This window comes from Callorhinus ursinus, unplaced genomic scaffold, assembly GCF_003265705.2.
Source record: "Callorhinus ursinus isolate GAN/ISIS: 27379988/994484 unplaced genomic scaffold, GSC_fseal_2.0 scaffold14, whole genome shotgun sequence".
In the NCBI taxonomy this organism is placed as follows: domain Eukaryota; kingdom Metazoa; phylum Chordata; class Mammalia; order Carnivora; family Otariidae; genus Callorhinus; species Callorhinus ursinus.
Genome location: NW_027397076.1, coordinates 29683612 through 29694326, shown reverse-complemented (window position 1 = coordinate 29694326; position 10715 = coordinate 29683612). Strand labels below are relative to the sequence as shown.

The following is a 10715-nucleotide window of genomic DNA, read 5'->3' as shown; positions in this document are numbered from 1 at the left end:
GGATACATGTTTATAAGACAGATATGATCCCTGACCTCATGGAACTTGCAGTCTCCTGGGGAAAATAGGCATTACATAAACAATGCATTCATTTTTACCAGTATAACTTTATAAAAAATGAACAAATATCTTTTGAGGTTTTTATGCTAGGTGTAGAAGATACCAAAATCGCTGTCTTCAAGAAAGTGAAAGTTGAATCTATCGGTGGGAATACATTACATTGGTAAAACTTTACAAATTGTTACTTTTAGCGCCCAGTAATGCTGGACATTTCCATTACCTCATAATATGATTCAACTCAAATCCCCATCTCAATCCACTTGCACCTATTATAGAATACTATCACTTGTTACCACTGAAGGCTAATGGAAAGAGCCTGTGGATTCTTCCACTGAACAGAATTTCTCTGCCATATTGAACCTCAGATGACATGAAACAGGCCTATTCGTTTCAGTTTCAGAAAGCAGAAAGCTGCATTTTCTTTTATCTGAGAGTTTATGGAACTCACAAGATCTGAAAAGCCTGTTTTAGAAAATGGCACGGTGGAGAACTGAACATAAAAGACCCTGGCCCTGGTCCAATAGTTTTATGTCTAGGACTTGTCCTTACTTGTTAACAAGAGTTTTGGATTGTAAGAAATAAATTACCTCACATTTATAGCTTAGGCCTCTTTAAGGCAATATAACTAGAGGCAAAGGTAAGCACACTGCCCTCAAAAAACATCAGAGGGACATTTCTGAGTCATCAGACAAATACAATAAGAACTTAAATCTCTCGAGTTCACCCCTCTAAAAACAGACCAGGAAAGTCTCAGAGCATATAGAGCATTTAGGTTTCTGGTCTCAATTTTGGAGCTATTGTCATTCATCACATCTATTAGCTGACAGTCACAGTACAAGAAATACAAATGTCAACACTGGTAAAGGTTTGACTAAGACTGAAACAATTTGAGATATATTACCTTTATGCAATAATTTTAATAGTGAATCACCTTTTAAAAATTCAGTTTGGGCTCCTCCAACTAAAAGAAAAATATAAAACTCAAATAGCACTTCCTAAAAGATTCCATAGTGTCCCAAATTTGGAAATGTGTATTTAAATAAAATTTTAAAAAGGTTAACAACTGTTCCATGGAACGCTTTTTTTTTTTTTTTAAATTGGTGGACTCAAGGGAGAACAGAGATATGTATGGTATGCTGGTAAACTGACTTTCTGAAAAACAAAAACAAAAACTCAACAACTCTGATTTCAAATCTTTCTTGATTTCTTCAGTATAAATACCCCCACCATGGCCAATTTCAAGTTACCAACCTGAAATCACTGAACTTAGAGTTGGAAGACATATGCACAATCAGCTCTTATGAGTCTATGGAAGCTGGCTCCAGCACCCACTGTCTGTGATCTATCTAGGGGAAAGATAAATATTAATTTATTTTCTGTTAAGGAGCCAAAAGACTACATATTTTTCTGATGTAATTCCGAGAAAATCCAGGTTTTGGAATGATACCTATGTTTGGTTTTAATATTTTATCAAACTAAAGATTCCTTTTATAAATCTTTTCAATGCTGCACACTTTGATGTGATTTAGGTTTAAACGTGGCAGTTTTCCCTAATGAGAAATATAAAGATGTAAATGTTTGTTAGCAAGACAATATTCGAAAGATTTCTAATAAAACTTCAAGTTGCTCAACTTAGCAGTAATGTTTCTATTCCATTAGATGAGGTAAATTTATATTTAAATTTTATTTATTTATGTCCACCAGATGGCAGACATTTCACAGTAACCATACAAATAAGGCACATCTTCATTTCTGCAAGGCTGAGCAATAATTTTTGAAGATCCTAAAGGAAATTAAAAGCACTTTGATTAAACAAGAAATGCAGGAGCACATTTGCAACTTGGATTGTACCACTTCTTTGGGTTCCAGAGGGCATTATCTGACTGCTCTTTTCTGATATTTTCATTATGGAAACATGTGGATTTGAACATGGTTGAACTATACATCTCCTTTATATGTGGTTTGGGCTTCTTCAAAATAATCAGTGTGGGAGCATAAAGACCATCTTGGGCTAACCTGGACAGTGCAGAAGGGCCATTCCAGCTCGAGAACTCCCTGTAGCATCAGTCAAGGTTGTCACTGGCACTGCATCACAGCTCAGCTTCTCCCTCTGTCTACTCTTCCTTCCCTTCCCTTCCCTTCCCTTCCCTTCCCTTCCCTTCCCTTCCCCAGGTACTAATCCCAAGGCATTCCTTAGTAAACATCATACACATTAACTTAGTCTTAGAGTTGGCTCCTGGAGGACCCAGCTTACAACAACCTGGGAACTGTAAATTCAGTAGAGAAGACTAACTAGTGAGAGTCAAATGAACTGTAACTATATGAGGCCAGTCAGTGTTGGTGCCAGAATTTCCATTTGGGCACATTGGGAGCAGCATTCTGTTTTGTGTATGTGTGTGTGTTTAAGGATATTGGGGTGGGGAAAGGGAATTTATTTGGGGGCTTCTTTTGAAGTTGCTTATAGATAAGTACACTATGACTTCATTGTATATTTATTTGTGGGGCTTGTCTGGGCAGCTGATGGAGATAAAGGGATGAGAATAAAAGACCCTGTGCACACATATACATCCCCCCACTCCCTACTTGTCACCCTTAGGATGACCATCTAAGGTTGGCTGAAAGAATTGTGGAATTCTCCAGAAAGTCTTATAAAGAACTGAGGCACTTAGCATTGTTGGTGGTGTTTTGTGGCCAAAGATGAGCAAGAGAATAATCGTGCGGGCAGAACCAGAAACTGCCATGACAGAGCTGTGGAGGGCACATGCACCAGTAACATTCACTGCTTAAATTAAGATTGTCCTGTAGGGGGGCACCTGGGTGGCTCAGTTGTTCAGCCTCTGCCTTCAGCTCAGGTCATGATCTCAGAGTCCTGGGATCGAGCCCCACATTGGGCTCCTTGCTCAGCAGGGAGCCTGCTTCTCTCTCTGCCTGCAGCTTCCCCTGCTTTACTCTCTCTCTCTCTGACAAATAAATAAAAAATAAAATCTTAAAAAAAAACTCTCTGAAAGATATTTATGCAAAGGAGTCTTTTTTTTAACCAAAAAACTTTTACACTAAGTATTTTATTGTATGCTGCTGCCAGTGTATATAAAATAATTACCCTTGTGAAATAGAAATTTATGAAAATTCAGAGAGGTAGATGTTAAGGACTGACAAAAGTAGAAGTTTATATAGTATGGCACGTGTTATAGGGATAATAAGCTTTTGTACAGGCTTCAAATTTTTTTTTTAAAGATTTTATTTATTTAATTGACAGAGAGAGCGGGAACACAAGCAGGGGGAGTGGGAGAGGGAGAAGCAGGCTTTCCGCCGAGCAGGGAGCCCGATGCGGGGCTCGATCCCAGGACCCTGGGACCATGACCGGAGCTGAAGGCAGTTGCTTAACCAACTGAGCCACCCAGGCGCCCCTATACAGGCTTCAAATTTAATTCTCCTTTGATATTCACTGGTTCATGAAAAGTGGTTTAGAAAACCATCCAAAGATTCATTTTACTACAAAAAGGAACAGACTTTTTGGGGTCTGAAGGGATTCGTACTTGAAGATACACCAGTTAGCAGGGGGTCGTGTTGGGCATTCTGCAGACAGAATTGTTTCAAATCTGCAGCTGCCTGGGAAACCTTCACGCGGTTGAACCACTTTCTTCATAGCGGCGACGCTGGAGGAACCAGACATGGCGCTCTCAAGAGCGAGCGGATTCGTCCGTGCGTGGATCGGTCGGTTCGTGGGTCCGCTGGGCCAGACGGTGGGGCAGCGCGGCGGGGGTCGGGGCTCGGAACTCTATGCAAAGGAGTCTTAAAGGCAGGCTGACTTGAGGAGACATTGCTCTGTCCTCTGAAAAGTTCTCTACAACCTGCGACACTCTGCAGATCTAACTGGTTATCTTAATAATCTGCTTCCCTAGTAATCATTTTTAAAATGATATCTTTACTTTTTAAAAGGTAATTAAAGGGGCGCCTGGGTGGCTCAGTCGTTAAGCGTCTGCCTCCGGCTCAGGTCATCTTCCCAAGGTCCTGGGATCGAGCCCCACATCGGGCTCCCCGCCCTGCGGGAAGCTCGCCCCTCCCTCCCCCGCGCTCCCCCCCCCCCGCCGTGCATCTGCCCGCCAAACAAATAAATAAAATCCTCAAAATTAAATAAAAAATAAATAAAAGGTAATTAAATATTTTCAGGTTTCTTTGTTAAACCAGAAAAAGTTTTAGAATGTCTTTTTCTCTTTATTTTTATTTATTTTTTAAAGATTTTATTTATTTACTTGTCAGAGAGAAAGAGAACACAAGCTGTGGAAGTGGCAGGCAGAGGAAGAAGCAGGCTTCCCACTGAGAAAGGAGCACGATGAGGGACTTGATCCCAGGACCCTGGGATCATTACCCGAGCCAAAGGCAGACATGTAACCGACTGAGCTACCCTGAGGTCCCAAGAATGTCTTTTTCCCTTTATGCACAAATGAATAGTATCTTTGACTCTTGCCTTCCTTATTCAAATAGGTGAGAGCTTTTGTCTCATTAACTGGAACCAGTCAATGTTGCAACTGCTTCCCAATTCAAACTTAACTTGTTATCACCCAATTTATTTTCATTAACTGATCCCTAATACTAGGGAAAGTATTTTAATTCCATGGGTCTTTATTTCCTATTATTTCCCAGACAGTATTAAAAGACAGGGGTTTTTATATCTGTAGTATAAACTTACTGCTTATCAGGACCGTAGGGGGCTGAATATGAGTGTTACTTGAAGAAAAAATAATTTATTTTTGCAGTCTCTTAGAAAAGCATAAAACTCTCTGTAAAATCATTTTGTCAGGAAAGCAGACTTGTTTTTGGGTACATCTCCAAATATTATTTATCTTATCTGGTGTACTTGAATGGTGTTTCCTGAATTTTAGAGACCTACTTGGTTCTAGGATTGTTTATTTAAATACATAGTCCAGGCCTGGGCAACACAAAGCAAAGAAGGGGCCAAATTTTTGGTTAATTGGGGCCTTGTATCTTTGGTAAAACTAGTCAAAGTTATCCTTTAAATGAAGCCTGCCTAGGGTTTCTCAAATGTAGGTGTTGTTTTGTTTTTGCCATATTTATCCAAAGAGTGGATTTTGTCTTCTCCTTTATTACTCTTGGTCCATACTGGGTCAGCTACCTATTACATCTTAGCCATGCAATTAAAACACAAAGCTTTAATTTGTGCTTAATAATTTAATATATGTGGGGAAATCTTGGCACACTCATAAAAAGGTAATCTGATTCACAACTAATTTCTTCGTTTGTTTCCAGTCCATATAGAGAACTCTCTAGTAAGAGAGTTCCTGATTTCCTAGGAGGTGAGATTTCTTTCCTTCATTATTTTCCTAGGTTAACTTTTGGGTTCAGAATGAAGTTCATTTCATGGGAGCTTGTAACGCCCTGTATACTTATACACTTCAAGTCTCTTACTCACTGAAGCTTATTCTTAACCAGTCCCTCTTTTCCCCGGGCATATAGGCTCTGAACAATAACCTTGATGTTTTTCCTTTTTTAAAAAACAATTTCCCAAGGATGCCTGGGTGGCTCAGTCAGATAAGGTCCGACTCTTGACTTCAGCTCAGGTCATGATCTCAGGGTAGTTAGCTGGAGCCCGCTTAGCAGGGAGTCCGCCTGAGATTCTCTCCCTCTGCCCACCCCCACCCACTCACACTCATGCTCACTCTCGCTCTCTTTCTCAAAGAAATAAATCTTTAAAAAAATTTTCCCAATTCTTGAGAGTTTCAAGGTCACCTAGCTAGTAGATGAAGAAGCCATAATTCAAAACCAGGCAGTCTCTTTTTAGAGCCTGGAGTCTTAGTCACTGTAGTACCTCTTCTAAAGAATGGACATGGGATGGGCATGAGGCAGAGGACTGAAGATAGGAGAGAGGTTCCAGTGCAGTTATTCCAAACACCAGTTCAGGGATCCTCTAGAGAATAGGTGGGGTAATACAGCCAGGCTAGCTTTAAAAAAAACAAAACCAAAGGCAGGGTGGGTATGCTTTTTGTTTCATCATTTTCTTGTACTAAGTATTAATTGTGGAATACTATGAACCTTAATATCAATTCCAAATCTTCTTTGCACTTTCTTCTTATAGACTTTTGGGTCTACAGGAAAATAGAATTCTTAGGTAAACTTTTTTTTGTTTTGTTTTAAGTTCCCAAAGTAGAGCATGCAGATTGGTACCCTCTTCCCCAACTAGGCACATACCCATGAGCAGACACACACACACACACACACATTCTCTATATGACATATGCTGTAATTTGTTCTTTAAAAACTACCCAAGTACGGGGTGCCTGGGTGGCTCAGTTGGTTAAGCGGCTGCTTTGGGCTCAGGTCATGATCCCAGGGTCCTGGGGTCGGGCTCCCTGCTCAGCGGGGAGCCTGCTTCTCCCTCTCCCTCTGCCTGCCTCCCTGCCAACTTATGCTCTATCTCTCTGTCAAATAAATCAATAAAATCTTAAAAAAAAAAAACTACCAAAGTACAAACTTCTCTCATTTTCAGTTCTTTCCCTCTCAGGTCTTTCCAGTACTTATTTCCTCCAGTAATACTAACATACCTATTCCAGTCACACCTGCTGTGTAAGAAACCACCTCCAACTTAGTGGAATAAAACAACAACAATCATTTTATTATGGTTTCTAAGAATCAGGCTCAGAGACTCTCATGCTAGTGACATCAGACACTGACTGAAGTTGTAACAGTATTTGGGGGCATTTTAGGGCTACAAAACAGGAGTGTTCCAGCCAAAAGGAGAGAAACTGCATCACCTTTAATGACCTAGCCTCAGAAATTGTATATTTTCTTTGATTATAAGCAAGTCACAAGCCTGCCCAGATCTGCTAATTTCATTGCTTTCTGCCTCTCTATTGGTAATAAGATCTTGATGGAATCATAGGCCCAAAAGGAACCTCAGAAAAGTCACCCAGTTCAATCCTCTATTTCATGCAAGGTTTAATTACTCTCTGAAAAAAAACATTTCTGTTATTTACGTTGACTTTCTCTTCAAAGTTCAATCATTTTTTTGAAATGTAAATTCTAACAAGTTTTGCACTTCATTTTTAATAATCATACGTGTTTTTGCAAAACTACTTAAAAAACTCAATAATACAGTAATAATTACTTTCAAGGGGTTAACAGTTTAAATGAAACAGGATAACCATACACACAGGAAAAGGACAAGCATACGCCCATACCGTAAATAAGTGTTCAAGGAAAGGACAGTTTAGGGAATAGTCAGAAACCTTTACTTAAAGACCACATGAGGGTGGGGTTTTCATGATGAGCTTAGTGCTTGTGCTCCTTCTCTCACTCTCCCTTTCTCTCCGAACCCCCCAGCTCCCCACAGGAAGATACAGCAAGAAGGCAACAATCCACAAACTATAGAATCTACTTCACCTTAATCTTGGAATTCCTAGCCTCCAGAACAGTGAGAAATAAATGTCTCTTATGCCACTCAATCTACAGTATTTTAGTGGCTTGAATTGACTGACACTAAGGAAATTGAATATTTAGATTTAGAAATGCATTTTCCCATAGGAAACTTGATTTAAATAATGATTCATTTCTGAAATGAGGCCATTAACTGAATCCATAATATAGTTGAAATATCAAATAATTCAAAATAAGAAGTTTTAAAAAGCTGTTACAATATTGGTTTTTAAATACAACAGGTAAATAAAGCATTTGTCTATGAAGCAGAAGCCCTGCGTTCAGTCCTCTCTTCTGCTATTCTCTGGCTGTGTGAATCTGACCAAAGGATTTTACCTCTCTGGCCCTCAATTTCTTCACTTACAAAATGAAAGGGTAGGAAAAGTTGTGGAAAAATTATATTTAAAAAAAGTCCTGGGGCACCTGGGTGGCTGAGTCGTTAAGCGTCTGCCTTCGGGGGTGCTTGGGTGGCTCAGTTGGTTGAGTGACTGCCTTTGGCTCGGGTCGTGATCCTGGAGTCCCGGGATCGAGTCCCACATCGGGCTCCCTGCTCGGGGGGGAGTCTGCTTCTCCCTCTGACTCTCTTCCCTCTCTGCTCTCTGTCTCTCACTCTCTCTCTCTCAAATAAATAAATAAAATCTTTAAAAAAAAAAAAAAGCGTCTGCCTTCGGCTCAGGTCATGATCCCAGGATCCTGGGATGGAGCCCTGCATTGGGCTCCCTGCTGCACGGGAAGCCTGCTTCTCCCTCTCCCACTCCCCCTGCTTGTGTTCCCTCTCTCGCTGTGTCTCTCTCTGTCAAATAAATAAATAAAATCTTTAAAAAAAAAAAAGTCCTTCCCATTCCACACCCACTAAAAGGAATTCAAAGAAGCTAATTAGAGAGGGGAACTTAATCCACACTGAAACTAGGAAATGCCCTAACTTCATACTGCATACTCTGAAGAACATTATCCACAAGTTGGCAGAGAAGCCAGGCTATGGTACATGGTTCTCTTGCTCTTGCACAAATGCAAACCTTGTAGATAAGATTGAAGTACCTCTAACTCTATTCAGTTTAGAGGAATGAGGGCTTCAAAGGATGGGTGGTCTTCAGGAAAAACAGCAAACAGCTGAAAAACAGCTCTTAATGCTTTGAGTCGTTACCCTGCTAAAGGTCTCTAGGAGAAAATGGCATGTCTTGAAGTTCTATTTAGGATGGATGTGAGGCTGCAGATTGGTTAGAAGGGGAGCATTAAAGCTGATTTTCCAAAGCACTTTATATCAGACTGAGGAAACGTCAAAGTTCAATATTAAAGAGTTGGGGAAAGGATACCTTTGAAATTATGGGACCCGCAATTCCTAGGTACCTTTCAGCTCAGCCATTGCCAAAAATAATAGGATGGGAGGAGAAAGCCTTCAATAAAGGAGAAATTTATTCTTTCTTCTTAGAAACTACTCAGAGGGCAGTACTGGGAAACAATGCTGAAGCCCCAAGCTCAGAGCAACTGACAGCTGTGCCATCCTTTGCATCTTGCTTGGTGTCTCTAATGTACCAAGAGGAGTGGGGAATTGAGGCCATGGAAGCCTAGCATTTAACCCATCTCATGGTTAACTTCTGTCTAATGGCTGGACAGGAGAGTTTTGCAGGTTTTGGCATGACTCAAAATAATTATTACTGGTACTGGCAAAGAGTGAAGCCAAGTTCCAGCCCTGACAGGATTACCCCTTTGGCAAATAGTATGAACAACAACATGTTACTCTCTTTCTGGCTACAGTTGCAGCTGTCATGGATGGAAGTGGACACTACATTATTTCTGCTCGTGAGAACTCTGGACATCCAGCTGAACTTTTGGTTACACCAGAGGAAACCAGAAATCTAGCTGAAAACCAAGATGAAAAACCATTACAAGATCCATATCTTCATTTGAATATTGAGGAATTAAAGAGTTTATGGTGAAAAGTGTGGAACTCTACAACTTTCTCATGAATTGTCACTGGCAGCCTCTGGATACACTTCACCCTAAAATCACAGATGAGACCTCAAAGAAGCAAGATATTCATTAAGCTACCCAACTATCATATTAATTGTATGCTGTTTTGATTTGTTATATATATATAATATTTTTCCAGGAATGTACTGGGTTTGGAATGTAGATACAAACTTCCAGGATTTAAATGTAATTGACATGATAGAATGTAATGTAAATAAATTTCACTAGCACAACAACAACAAACTGAGACCTGCCAGACACATGGCATGCCTAATCGCCCACCCCAGCTCCAACATAGGCCTTTCTTTATGAATGAGAGCAGGGACTGTGGAGAAAAATGTAGAATCAGGAAGGCAGCCCAGACAGCCAATCAACAAACAGCTCCCTGTGAAGTAGATTTTAGGTGGCAAACAGGGTAGAATCTTAAACAGAAGGGTTGAACTCTAGGGGCGCCTAGGTGGCTCAGTCAATTAAGCATCTGCCTTTGGCTCAGGTCATGATCTTGGGGTCCTGGGATGGAGCCCCTGGGATTGAGCCCTGCATCAGACTCTCTGCACAGCAGAGAGCTTGCTTCTCCATCTCCCTCTGTGCTCTCTCTCTCAGATAAAGAAAAATCTTAAAAAAAAAAAAAGGTTGAATTCTAAATGGTCTCTATGGTTCCTCCCAACTCTAATATTCTAAGACGTGATGGATAAGAAATCTTTATCTTGACTGTTGGTACTTAGCAAAATATAGATTTAAGTGAAAGTGAATGAAGTGGTCAGTAAGGACTTCATGATGATTCTGAGGGGAACTCTGAACAACTTTCAAATATATTAAATTCAAGTTGTCTGTTATCATTGATTTTACCCCCAATACGGAGACTCTCCTGCAGGAAGATGAAGAGCATGATCCTCAAGGTGGTAGGCACATGGAGAGTACTCTTTGAGTTTGTAAGTGGAACAAAGAAAGTGGGAGTGGAATTTTTCTATAAGTGAGCCAAGATTTGGAAGCAAAAAGAAAGACCAGTTGAAAATGGTGTGTATGGGGTGCCTGGGTGGCTCAGTTGTTAAGCGTCTGCCTTCGGCTCAGATCATGGTCCCAGGGTCCTGGGATTGAGCCCTGCATGGGGTTCCCTGCTCAGCAGGAAGCCTGCTTCCCCTCTCACACTCCCCTTGCTTGTGTTCCCTCTCTCGCTGTCTCTCTCTGTGTCAAATGAATAAATAAAATCTTTAAAAGAAAGAAAGAAAGAAAGAAAGAAAGAAAGAAAGAAA

The 10715-nt window shown here is 40.5% G+C and overlaps 2 pseudogenes; one reads left to right on the top strand and one right to left on the bottom strand.

Annotated features, from left to right (window-relative positions):
* Nucleotides 1–3476: 3476 nt before the first annotated feature.
* LOC112832457 (guanine nucleotide-binding protein G(I)/G(S)/G(O) subunit gamma-5 pseudogene) lies at nt 3477–3794 on the bottom strand (annotated as a pseudogene).
* A 5299-nt stretch (nt 3795–9093) lies between these two features.
* On the top strand, nt 9094–9535 carry LOC112832526 (putative uncharacterized protein C6orf52 pseudogene; annotated as a pseudogene).
* Nucleotides 9536–10715: the final 1180 nt, after the last annotated feature.